We start from the raw sequence: 13,229 nt of genomic DNA on the forward strand, positions 1-13,229 counted from the left end.
GACCCTTCCTATAGCATGAGATGTGATATCTCAATGCTTCTAATACCAAACCTGAGATCCTTCCGATAGCATGAGATGTGATATCTCAATGCTTCTAATACCAAACCTGAGATACTTCCTATAACATGAAATGTGATATCCAAATCCTTCCCCTTCCGAACCTGAGACCCTCCCTTTAGCATGAGATGTGATATCCAACTCCTTCTCATTCCAATCCTGATACCCTTCTGATAGCATGAGATGTGATATCTCAATGCCTCTAATACCAAACCTGAGATCCTACCTCTAACATGAAATGTGATATCCAACTCCTTCTCTTTCCAAACCTGAGAGCCTTCCTACAGCATGAGATGTGATATCCAAGTCCTTCCCATTCCAATCCTGAGACCCTTCCTATAACATGAGATGTCATATCCAACTCCTTCCCATTCCAACCTGATACCCTTCCTATAGCATGAGATGGGATATCCAACTCCTTCCAAATCCAATCCTGATACCCTTCCGATAGCATGAGATGTGATATCCCAATGCTTCTACAAAACCTGATACCCATACCGTGGCATGAGATGTGATATCAAACTCCCGTCCCATACCATGAGACTTGATATCTCAATGCTTCTAATACCAAACCTGAGACCGGTCCAATAACATGAGATGTGATATCCAAATCCTTCCCCTTCCAAACCTTAGACAATTCCTTTATCATGAGATGTGATATCCAAGTCCTTCCCATTCCATTCCTGAGACCCTTCCTATAGCATGAGATGTGATATCTCAATGCTTCTAATACCAAACCTGAGACCCTTCCTATAACATGAGATGTGATATCCAAGTCCTTCCCATTTCAATCCTGAGACCCTTCCTATAGCATGAGATGTGATATCTCAATGCTTCTAATACCAAACCTGAGACCCTTCCTATAACATGAATTCTGATATCCAAGTCCTTCCCATTCCAATCCTGAGACCCTTCCAATAGCAGAGATGTGATATCTCAATGCTTCTAATATCAAACCTGAGACCTGTCCTATAACATGAGATGGGATATCCAACTCCTTCCCGTTCCAAACCTGATACCCTTCCTATAGCATGAGATGTGATATCCAATTCCTTCCCATCCCAATCCTGAGACACCTCCGATAGCAGAGATGTGATATCTCAATGCTTATACCAAACCTGAGACTCTTCCTATAACATGAGATCTGATATCTAACTCCTTTCCGTTCCAAACTGAGACCCTTCCTATAGCATGAGATGTGATATCCAACTCCTTCCCGTTCCAAACCTGATACCCTTCCTATAGCATGAGATGTGATATCCAATTCCTTCCCATCCCAATCCTGAGACACCTCCGATAGCAGAGATGTGATATCTCAATGCTTATACCAAACCTGAGACTCTTCCTATAACATGAGATGTGATATCTAACTCCTTTCCGTTCCAATCCTGAGACCCTTCCTATAGCATGAGATGTGATATCTCAATGCTTATACCAAATCTGAGACCCTTCCTATTGCATGAGATGTGATATCCAACTCCTTCCCATTCCAATCCTGAGACCCTTCCTATAGCATGAGATGTGATATCTCAATGCTTCTAATACCAAACCTGAGATCCTTCCTATAACAAGAGATGTGATATCCAACTCCTTCCCATTCCAATCCTGAGACCCTTATGATAGCATGAGATGTGATATCTCAATGCCTCTAATACCAAACCTGAGATACTTCCGATAGCATGAGATGTGATATCTCAATGCTTCTAATACCAAACCTGAGATCCTTCCTATAACATGAGATGTGATTTCCAAATCCTTCCCCTTCCAAACCTGAGACCCTCCCTTTAGCATGAGATGTGATATACAACTCCTTCCCATTCCAATCCTGAGACCCTTCCTATAGCATGATATGTGAAATCTCAATGCTTCTACCAAAACTGAGACCCTTCCTTTAGCATGAGATGTGATATCCAACTCCTTCCCATTCCAATCCTGAGACCAGTCCTATAGCATGAGATGTGATATCTCAATGCTTCTAATACCAAACCTGAGATCCTTCCTATAACATGAGATGTGATATCCAACTCCTTCCCATTCCAATCCTGAGACCCTTCCTATAGCATAAGATGTGATATCTCAATGCTTCTAATACCAAACCTGAGATCCTTCCGATAGCATGAGATGTGATATCTCAATGCTTCTAATACCAAACCTGAGATACTTCCTATAACATGAGATGTGATATCCAAATCCTTCCCCTTCTGAACCTGAGACCCTCCCTTTAGCACGAGATGTGATATCCAACTCCTTCTCATTCCAATCCTGATACCCTTCTGATAGCATGAGATGTGATATCTCAATGCCTCTAATACCAAACCTGAGATCCTACCTCTAACATGAAATGTGATATCCAACTCCTTCCCTTTCCAAACCTGAGAGCCTTCCTACAGCATGAGATGTGATATCCAAGTCCTTCCCATTCCAATCCTGAGACCCTTCCTATAACATGAGATGTCATATCCAACTCCTTCCCATTCCAACCTGATACCCTTCACATAGCATGAGATGGGATATCCAACTCCTTCCAAATCCAATCCTGATGCCCTTCCGATAGCATGAGATGTGATATCCCAATGCTTCTACAAAACCTGATACCCATACCATGGCATGAGATGTGATATCAAACTCCCGTCCCATACCATGAGACTTGATATCTCAATGCTTCTAATACCAAACCTGAGACCGGTTCAATAACATGAGATGTGATATCCAAATCCTTCCCCTTCCAAACGTTAGACCCTTCCTTTATCATGAGATGTGATATCCAAGTCCTTCCCATTCCATTCCTGAGACCCTTCCTATAGCATGAGATGTGATATCTCAATGCTTCTAATATCAAAACTGAGACCCTCCCTATAGCATGATATGTGATATCTAAGTCCTTCCCATTCCAATCCTGAGACCCTTCCTATAGCATGCGATGTGATATCTCAATGCTTCTACCAAACCTGAGACCCTTCCTTTAGCATGAGATGTGATATCCAGCTCCTTCCCATTCCAAACCTGAGACACTTCCGATAGCATGAGATGTGATATCTCAATACTTCTAATATCAAAACTGAGACCCTCCCTATAGCATGATATGTGATATCTAAGTCCTTCCCATTCCAATCCTGAGACCCTTCCTATAGCATGAGATGTGATATCTCAATGCTTCTACCAAACCTGAGACCCTTCCTTTAGCATGAGATGTGATATCCAACTCCTTCCCATTCCAATCCTGAGACCCTTCCTATAGCATGAGATGTGATATCTCAATACTTCTAATACCAAACCTGAGATCCTTCCGATAACATGAGATGTGATATCCAAATCCTTCCCCTTCCAAACCTGGAACCCTCCCTTTAGTATGAGATGTGATATCCAACTCCTTCCCATTCCAATCCTGAGACCATTCTGATAGCATGAGATGTGATATCTCAATGCTTCTAATACCAAACCTGAGATCCTTCCTATAACATGAGATGTGATATCCAAATCCTTCCCCTTCCAAACCTGAGACCCTCCCTTTAGCATGAGATGTGATATCCAACTCCTTCCCATTCCAATCCTGAGACCCTTCTGATAGCATGAGATGTGTTATCTCAATGCCTCTAATACCAAACCTGAGATCCTACCTCTAACATGAAATGTGATATCCAACTCTTTCCCCTTCCAAACCTGAGAGCCTTCCTATAGCATGAGATGTGATATCCAAGTCCTTCCCATTCCAATCATGAGACCCTTCCTATAACATGAGATGGGATATCCAACTCCTTCCCATTCCAATCCTGAGACCCTTCCTATAGCAGAGATGTGATATCTCAATGCTTATACCAAACCTGAGACCCTTCCTACGGCATGAGATGTCATATACAACTCCTTCCCATTCCAATCCTGAGACCCTTCCTATAGCATGAGATGTGATGTCTCAATGCTTCTAATACCAAACCTGAGATCCTTCCTATAACATGAGATGTGATATCCAACTCCTTCCCATTCCAATCCTGAGACCCTTCCTATAGCATGAGATGTGATATCTCAATGCTTATACCAAACCTGAGACCCTTCCTATAGCATGAGATGTGATATCCAACTCCTTCCCATTCCAATCCTGAGACCCTTCCTATAGCATGAGATGTGATATCCAACGCCTTCCCTTTCCAAACCTGAGAGCCTACCTATAGAATGAGATGTGATATCCAAGTCCTTCCCATTCCAATCCTTAGACCCTTCCTACAGCATGCAATATGATATCTCAATGATTCTAATAACAAACCTGAGACCCATCCTATAACATGAGATGGGATATCCAACTTCTTCCCATTCCAATCCTGAGGCACTTCCGATAGCAGAGATGTGATATCTCAATGCTTCTATCAAACCTGAGACGCTTCCTACAACATGAGATGTGATATCCAACTCCTTCCCGTTCCAAACCTGAGACCCTTCCTATACCATATGTGATATCCAACTCCTTCCCATTCCAAACATGAGACCCTTCCTATTGCAAGAATGTAATATCCAACTCCTTCCCATTCCAATCCTGAGACCATTCCTATAGCATGAGATGTGATATCTCAATGCTTCTAATACCAAACCTGAGATTCTTCCTATGACATGAGATGTGATATCCAATTCCTTCCCATTCCAAACCTGAGACCCTTCCTACAACATGCAATGTGATATCTCAATGCTTCTAATACCAAACCTGAGACCAGTCCTATAACATGAAATGGGATATCCAACTCCTTCCCGTTCCAAACCTGAGACCCTTGCTATAGCATGAGATGTGATATCTCAATGCTTCTAATGCCAAACCTGAGATCCTTCCGATAGCATGAGATGTGATATCTCAATGCTTCTAATACCAAACCTGAGATCCTTCCGATAGCATGAGATGTGATATCTCAATGCTTCTAATACCAATCCTGAGATCCTTCCTATAACATGAGATGTGATATCCAAATCCTTCCCCTTTCAAACCTGAGACCCTCCCTTTAGCATGAGGTCTCAGGTTTGTTATTAGAAGCATTGAGATATCACATCTCATGCTATAGGAAGGGTCTCAGGATTGGAATGGGAAGGACTTGGATGTCACATCTCATGCTATAGGGAGGGTCTCAAGTTTGATATTAGAAGCATTGAGATAACAAATCTCATGATATCGGAAGGGTCTCAGGATTGGAATGGGAAGGAGTTGGATATCACATCTCATGATAAAGGAAGAGTCTAAGGTTTGGAAGGGGAAGGATTTGGATATCACATCTCATGTTATAGGACGGGTCTCAGGTTTGGTATTAGAAGCATTGAGATATCAAGTCTCATGGTATAAGAAGGGTCTCAGAATTGGAATGGGAAGGAGTTGGATATCACATCTCAAGCTATAGGAAGCGTCTCAGGATTGGAATGGGAAGGAGTTTGATATCACATCTCATGCCATAGTATGGTTCTCAGGTTTGGTAGAAGCATTGGGATATCACATCTCATGCTATCGGAAGGGTATCAGTATTGGATTTGGAAGGAGTTGGATATCCCATCTCATGCTATAGGAAGGTTCTCAGGTTTGGAAAGGGAAGGAGTTGGATATCACATTTCATGTTAGAGGAAGGATCTCAGGTTTGGTATTAGAGGCCTTGAGATATCACATCTCATGCTATCGGAAGGGTCACAGGATTGGAATGGGAAGGAGTTGGATATCACATCTCAAGCTATAGGAAGGGTCTCAGGTTTGGTATAAGCATTGAGATATCACATCTCATGCTATAGGAAGGGTCTCTGGATTGGAATGGGAAGAAGTTGGATATCACATCTCATGCTATAGGAAGGGTCTCAGGTTTGGTATAAGCATTGAGATATCACATCTCATGCTATAGGAAGGGTCTCAGGATTGGAATGGGAAGGAGTTGTATATGACATCTCATGCCATAGGAAGGGTCTCAGGTTTCGTATAAGCATTGAGATATCACATCACATGCTATAGGAAGGGTCTCAGGATTGGAATGGGAAGGACTTGGATATCACATCTCATGCTATAGGCAGGGTCTCAGGTTTGGAAAGGGAAGGAGATGGATATCACATTTCATGTTAGAGGTAGGATCTCAGGTTTGGTATTAGAGGCATTGAGATATCACATCTCATGCTATCAGAAGGGTCTCTGGATTGGAATGGGAAGAAGTTGGATATCACATCTCATGCTAAAGGGAGGGTCTCAGGTTTGGAAGGGGAAGGATTTGGAAATCACATCTCATATTATAGGAAGGATCTCAGGTTTGGTATTAGAAGCATTGAGATATCACATCTCATGCTATCGGAAGGATCTCAGGTTTGGTATAAGAGGCATTGAGATATCACATCTCATGCTATCATAAGGGTATCAGGATTGGAATGGGAAGGAGTTGGATATCACATCTCATGTTATAGGAAGGATCTCAGGTTTGGTATTAGAAGCATTGAGACATCACATCTCATGCTATAGGAAGGGTCTCAGGATTGAAATGGGAAGGAGTTGGATATCACATCTCATGCTTTAGGAAGGGTCTCAGATTTGGTATAAGCATTGAGATATCACATCTCATGCTATAGGAAGGGTCTCAGGATTGGAATGGGAAGGAGTTGTATATGACATCTCAGGCCATAGGAAGGGTCTCAGGTTTGATATAAGCATTGAGATATCACATCTCTGCTATCGGAAGGGTCTCAGGATTGGAATGGGAAGGAGTTGGATATCCCATCTGAGTTGGATATCCCATCTCATGTTATAGGAAGGGTCTCAGGTTTGGTATTAGAAGCATTGAGATATCACATCTCATGCTATAGGAAGGGTCTCAGGATTGGAATGGGGAGGACTTGGATGTCACATCTCATGCTATAGGGAGGGTCTCAGGTTTGATATTAGAAGCATTGAGATAACAAATCTCATGATATCGGAAGGGTCTCAGGATTGGAATGGGAAGGAGTTGGATATCACATCTCATGATAAAGGAAGGGTCTAAGGTTTGGAAGGGGAAGGATTTGGATATCACATCTCATGTTATAGGACGGGTCTCAGGTTTGGTATTAGAAGCATTGAGATATCAAGTCTCATGGTATAGGAAGGGTCTCAGAATTGGAATGGGAAGAAATTGGATATCACATCTCAAGCTTTAGGAAGGGTCTCAGGGTTGGAATGGGAAGGAGTTTGATATCACATATCATGCCATAGTATGGGTCTCAGATTTGGTAGAAGCATTGGGATATCACATCTCATGCTATCGGAATGGTATCAGTATTGGATTTGGAAGGAGTTGGATATCCCATCTCATGCTATAGGAAAGGTCTCAGGTTGGAATGGGATGGAGTTGGATATCACATTTCATGTTATAGGAAGGGTCTCAGGTTTGGAATGGGAAGGAGTTGGATATCACATTTCATGTTAGAGGAAGGATCTCAGGTTTGGTATTAGAGGCCTTGAGATATCACATTTCATGTTATAGGAAGGGTCTCAGGTTTGGAATGGGAAGGAATTGGATATCACATCTCATGTTATAGGAAGGATCTCAGGTTTGGTATTAGAACCATTGAGATATCACATCTCATGCTATAGGAAGGGTCTCAGGATTGGAATGCGAAGGATTTGGATATCACATCTCATGCTAAAGGAAGGGTCTCAGGTTTGGTAGAAGCGTTGAGATATCACATCTCTGCTATCGGAAGGGTCTCAGGATTGGATTGGGAAGGAGTTGGATATCCCTTCCCATGCTATAAAAGGGTCTCAGGATTTGAATGGCAAGGAGTTGGATATCACATATCATGCCATAGGAAGGGTCTCAGGTTTGGTATAAGCATTGAGATATCACATCTCTGCTATCGGAAGGGTCTCCGGATTGGATTGCGGAGGAGTTGGATATCCTTTCTCATGCTATAGGAAGTGTCTCAGGTTGGAATGGGAAGGAGTTGGATATCACATCTCTTGTTATAGGAAGGGTCTCAGGATTGGAATTGGAAGGATTTGGATATCACATCTCTTGCTATAGGAAGGGTCTCAGGATTGGAATGGGTAGGAGTTGGATATCACATCTCATGTTAGAGGAAGGATCTCAGGTTTGGTATTAGAGGCCTTGAGATATCACATTTCATGCTATAGGAAGGGTCTCAGGTTTGGTATAAGCATTGAGATATCACATCTCATGCTATAGGAAGGGTCCCAGGATTGGAATGGGAAGGAGTTGTATATGACATCTCATGCCATAAGAAGGGTCTCAGGTTTGGTATAAGCATTGAGATATCACATCACATGCTATAGGAAGGGTCTCAGGATTGGAATGGGAAGGACTTGGATATCACAGCTCATGCTATAGGCAGGGTCTCAGGTCTGGAAAGGGAAGGAGATGGATATCACATTTCATGTTAGAGGTAGGATCTCAGGTTTGGTATTAGAGGCATTGAGATATCACATCTCATGCTATCAGAAGGGTCTCAGGATTGGAATGGGAAGGAGTTGTATATCACATCTCATGCTAAAGGGAGGGTCTCAGGTTTGGAAGGGGAAGGATTTGAATATCACATCACATGTTATAGGAAGGATCTCAGGTTTTGTATTAGAGGCATTGAGATATCACATCTCATGCTATTGGAAGGGTCTCAGGATTGGAATGGGAAGGAGTTGGATATCACATCTCATGCTATAGGAAGGGTCTCAGGTTTGGAACGGGAAGGAGTTGGATATCACATCTCGTGTTATAGGAAGAGTCTCAGGTTTGGTATAAGCATTGAGATATCACATCTCTGCAATTGGAAGTGTCTCAGGATTGGGATGGGAAGGATTTGGATATCACATCTCATGCTATAGGAAGGGTCTCAGGTTTGGAACGGGAAGGAGTTGGATATCACATCTCATGTTATAGGAAGAGTCTCAGGTTTGGTATAAGCATTGAGATATCAAATCTCTGCAATCGGAAGTGTCTCAGGATTGGAACGGGAAGGAGTTGGATATCCCATCTCATGTTATAGGACTGGTCTCAGGTTTGGTATTAGAAGCATTGAGATATCACATCGCATGCTGTAGGAAGGGTCTCAGGTTTGGAATGGGAAGGAATTGGATAGCACATCTCATGTCATAGGAAGGATCTCAGGTTTGGTATTAGAAGCATTGAGATATCACATCTCATGCTATAGGAATGGTCTCAGGATTAGAATGGGAAGGAGTTGGATATTACATTCTTGCTATGGGAAGGGTCTCATGTTTGGAATTGGAAGGAGTTGTATATCACATATGCTATAGGAAGGGTCTCAGGTTTGGAATGGGAAGGAGTTGGATATCACATCTCATGTTATAGGAAGGGTCTCAGGTTGGTATACGCATTGAGATATCACATCTCTGCTATCGGAAGGGTCTCAGGATTGGAATGGGAAGGAGTTGGATATCCCATCTCATGTTATAGGAAGGGTCTCAGGTTTGGTATTAGAAGCATTGAGATATCACATCTCATGCTATAGGAAGGGTCCCAGGATTGGAATGGGAAGGAGTTGTATATGACATCTCATGCCATAAGAAGGGTCTCAGGTTTGGTATAAGCATTGAGATATCACATCACATGCTATAGGAAGGGTCTCAGGATTGGAATGGGAAGGACTTGGATATCACAGCTCATGCTATAGGCAGGGTCTCAGGTCTGGAAAGGGAAGGAGATGGATATCACATTTCATGTTAGAGGTAGGATCTCAGGTTTGGTATTAGAGGCATTGAGATATCACATCTCATGCTATCAGAAGGGTCTCAGGATTGGAATGGGAAGGAGTTGTATATCACATCTCATGCTAAAGGGAGGGTCTCAGGTTTGGAAGGGGAAGGATTTGAATATCACATCACATGTTATAGGAAGGATCTCAGGTTTGGTATTAGAGGCATTGAGATATCACATCTCATGCTATTGGAAGGGTCTCAGGATTGGAATGGGAAGGAGTTGGATATCACATCTCATGCTATAGGAAGGGTCTCAGGTTTGGAACGGGAAGGAGTTGGATATCACATCTCGTGTTATAGGAAGAGTCTCAGGTTTGGTATAAGCATTGAGATATCACATCTCTGCAATTGGAAGTGTCTCAGGATTGGGATGGGAAGGATTTGGATATCACATCTCATGCTATAGGAAGGGTCTCAGGTTTGGAACGGGAAGGAGTTGGATATCACATCTCATGTTATAGGAAGAGTCTCAGGTTTGGTATAAGCATTGAGATATCAAATCTCTGCAATCGGAAGTGTCTCAGGATTGGAACGGGAAGGAGTTGGATATCCCATCTCATGTTATAGGACTGGTCTCAGGTTTGGTATTAGAAGCATTGAGATATCACATCGCATGCTGTAGGAAGGGTCTCAGGTTTGGAATGGGAAGGAATTGGATAGCACATCTCATGTCATAGGAAGGATCTCAGGTTTGGTATTAGAAGCATTGAGATATCACATCTCATGCTATAGGAATGGTCTCAGGATTAGAATGGGAAGGAGTTGGATATTACATTCTTGCTATGGGAAGGGTCTCATGTTTGGAATTGGAAGGAGTTGGATATCACATATGCTGTAGGAAGGGTCTCAGGTTTGGAATGGGAAGGAGTTGGATATCACATCTCATGTTATAGGAAGGGTCTCAGGTTGGTATACGCATTGAGATATCACATCTCTGCTATCGGAAGGGTCTCAGGATTGGAATGGGAAGGAGTTGGATATCCCATCTCATGTTATAGGAAGGGTCTCAGGTTTGGTATTAGAAGCATTGAGATATCACATCTCATGCTATAGGAAGGGTCTCAGGATTGGAATGGGGAGGGCTTGGATGTCACATCTCATGCTATAGGGAGGGTCTCAAGTTTGATATTAGAAGCATTGAGATAACAAATCTCATGATATCGGAAGGGTCTCAGGATTGGAATGGGAAGGAGTTGGATATCACATCTCATGATAAAGGAAGGGTCTAAGGTTTGGAAGGGGAAGGATTTGGATATCACATCTCATGTTATAGGACGGGTCTCAGGTTTGGTATTAGAAGCATTGAGATATCAAGTCTCATGGTATAGGAAGGGTCTCAGAATTGGAATGGGAAGGAGTTGGATATCACATCTCAAGCTATAGGAAGGGTCTCAGGATTGGAATGGGAAGGCGTTTGATATCACATTTTATGCCATAGTATGGGTCTCAGGTTTGGTAGAAGCATTGGGATATCACATCTCATGCTATTGGAAGGGTATCAGTATTGGATTTGGAAGGAGTTGGATAGCCCATCTCATGCTATAGGAAGGGTCTCAGGTTGGAATGGGAAGGAGTTGGATATCACATTTCATGTTATAGGAAGGGTCTCAGGATTGGAATGGGAAGGACTTGGATATCATATCTCATGCTATAGGAAGGCTCTCAGGTTTGGAAGGGGAAGGAGTTGGATATCACATTTCATGTTAGAGGAAGGATCTCAGGTTTGGTATTAGAGGCCTTGAGATATCACATCTCATGCTATAGGAAGGGTCTCGGGATTGGAATGTTAAGGAGTTCGATATCACATCTCAAGCTATAGGAAGGGTCTCAGGTTTGGTATAAGCATTGAGATATCACATCTCATGCTATAGGAAGGGTCTCAGGATTGGAATGGGAAGGAGTTGGATATCACATCTCATATTATAGGAAAGATCTCAGGTTTGGTATTAGAAGCATTGAGACATCACATCTCATGTTATAGGAAGGGTCTTAGGATTGGAATGGGAAGAAGTTGGATATCACATCTCAGGCTATAGGAAGGGTCTCAGGTTTGGTATAAGCATTGAGATATCAGATCTCATGCTATAGGAAGGGTCTCAGGATTGGAATGGGAAGGAGTTGTATATGACATCTCATGCCATAGGAAGGGTCTCAGGTTTGGTATAAGTATTGAGGTATCACATCACATGCTATAGGAAGGGTCTCAGGATTGGAATGGGAAGGACTTGAATATCACATCTCATGCTATAGGCAGGGTCTCAGGTTTGGAAAGGGAAGGAGATGGATATCACATTTCATGTTAGAGGTAGGATCTCAGGTTTGGTATTAGAGGCATTGAGATATCACATCTCATGCTATCAGAAGGGTCTCAGGATTGGAATGGGAAGGAGTTGTATATCACATCTCATGCTAAAGGGATGGTCTCAGGTTTGGTAGGGGAAGGATTTGGAAATCACATCTCATGTTATAGGAAGGATCTCAGGTTTGGTATTAGAAGCATTGAGATATCACATCTCATGCTATCGGAAGTATCTCAGGTTTGGTATTAGAGGCATTGAGATATCACATCTCATGCTATCATAAGGGTCTCAGGATTGGAATGGGAAGGAGTTGGATATCACATCTCATGTTATAGGAAGGATCTCAGGTTTGGTATTAGAAGCATTGAGATATCACATCTCATGCTATAGGAAGGGTCTCAGGATTGGAATGGGAAGGAGGTGGATATCACATCTCATGCTATAGGAAGGGTCTGTAGGGTATTTTGTGGAGATTTGGGGCCTGACGGTATTTTATTACCGCCGAAAAATAACTTAGCAATAATCACTCTTTGTATTCAGATTTGGCCATGTGCAACAATAATACAATGGACATGCATTATTTCAGCACCCAGACCTGCATATTTGGTATACGTGGTTGGTGGTATTTTGGTGAGCATAATTCCCTTGTTTTATTTGTGGCCCCAATGTCCAGAATCCCTTATCTTCGCTTAGATTTTTCGTGTGATCACTAGAGAGACCTCAGACCTGCATTCTAGGGATACCACAATTTCCAGTGATAGTGTTGGTGCGCCACCATGGGCAAACTCACTGACTTATTTACGACAGAGAGCTATATGTGGTAGTCTTGTGGTAATTTCCACTACCTTATATACGGTAGGGAGCTATGTTCAGAGAGTCTCTCTTCCCGTTGGCTCATGTACCTCCAACAAGTTATACTACAGTCACTCACAATTATTCATACTGATTCTGACATGCACACATCTGTCTTAAAATGACCATTGCACTGTTTAAAAATCTCCCCACATCATTGGCATTGTAATGGTAAATAGAAAATAAACCACCCGTCTGTTTTCAAATATTTTCTGTATTATAAAAGTTGCATTTAGATATGATCTCATTCTTTACAGAAATAAATAAAATGGTACAGTAAAAGCATTTTCTATGACACACTGCAATTATAGTGGCGG

Source organism: Ambystoma mexicanum, chromosome 6p (assembly GCF_040938575.1).
Source record: "Ambystoma mexicanum isolate Mex_15411 chromosome 6p, UKY_AmexF1_1, whole genome shotgun sequence".
In the NCBI taxonomy this organism is placed as follows: Eukaryota; Metazoa; Chordata; class Amphibia; order Caudata; family Ambystomatidae; genus Ambystoma; species Ambystoma mexicanum.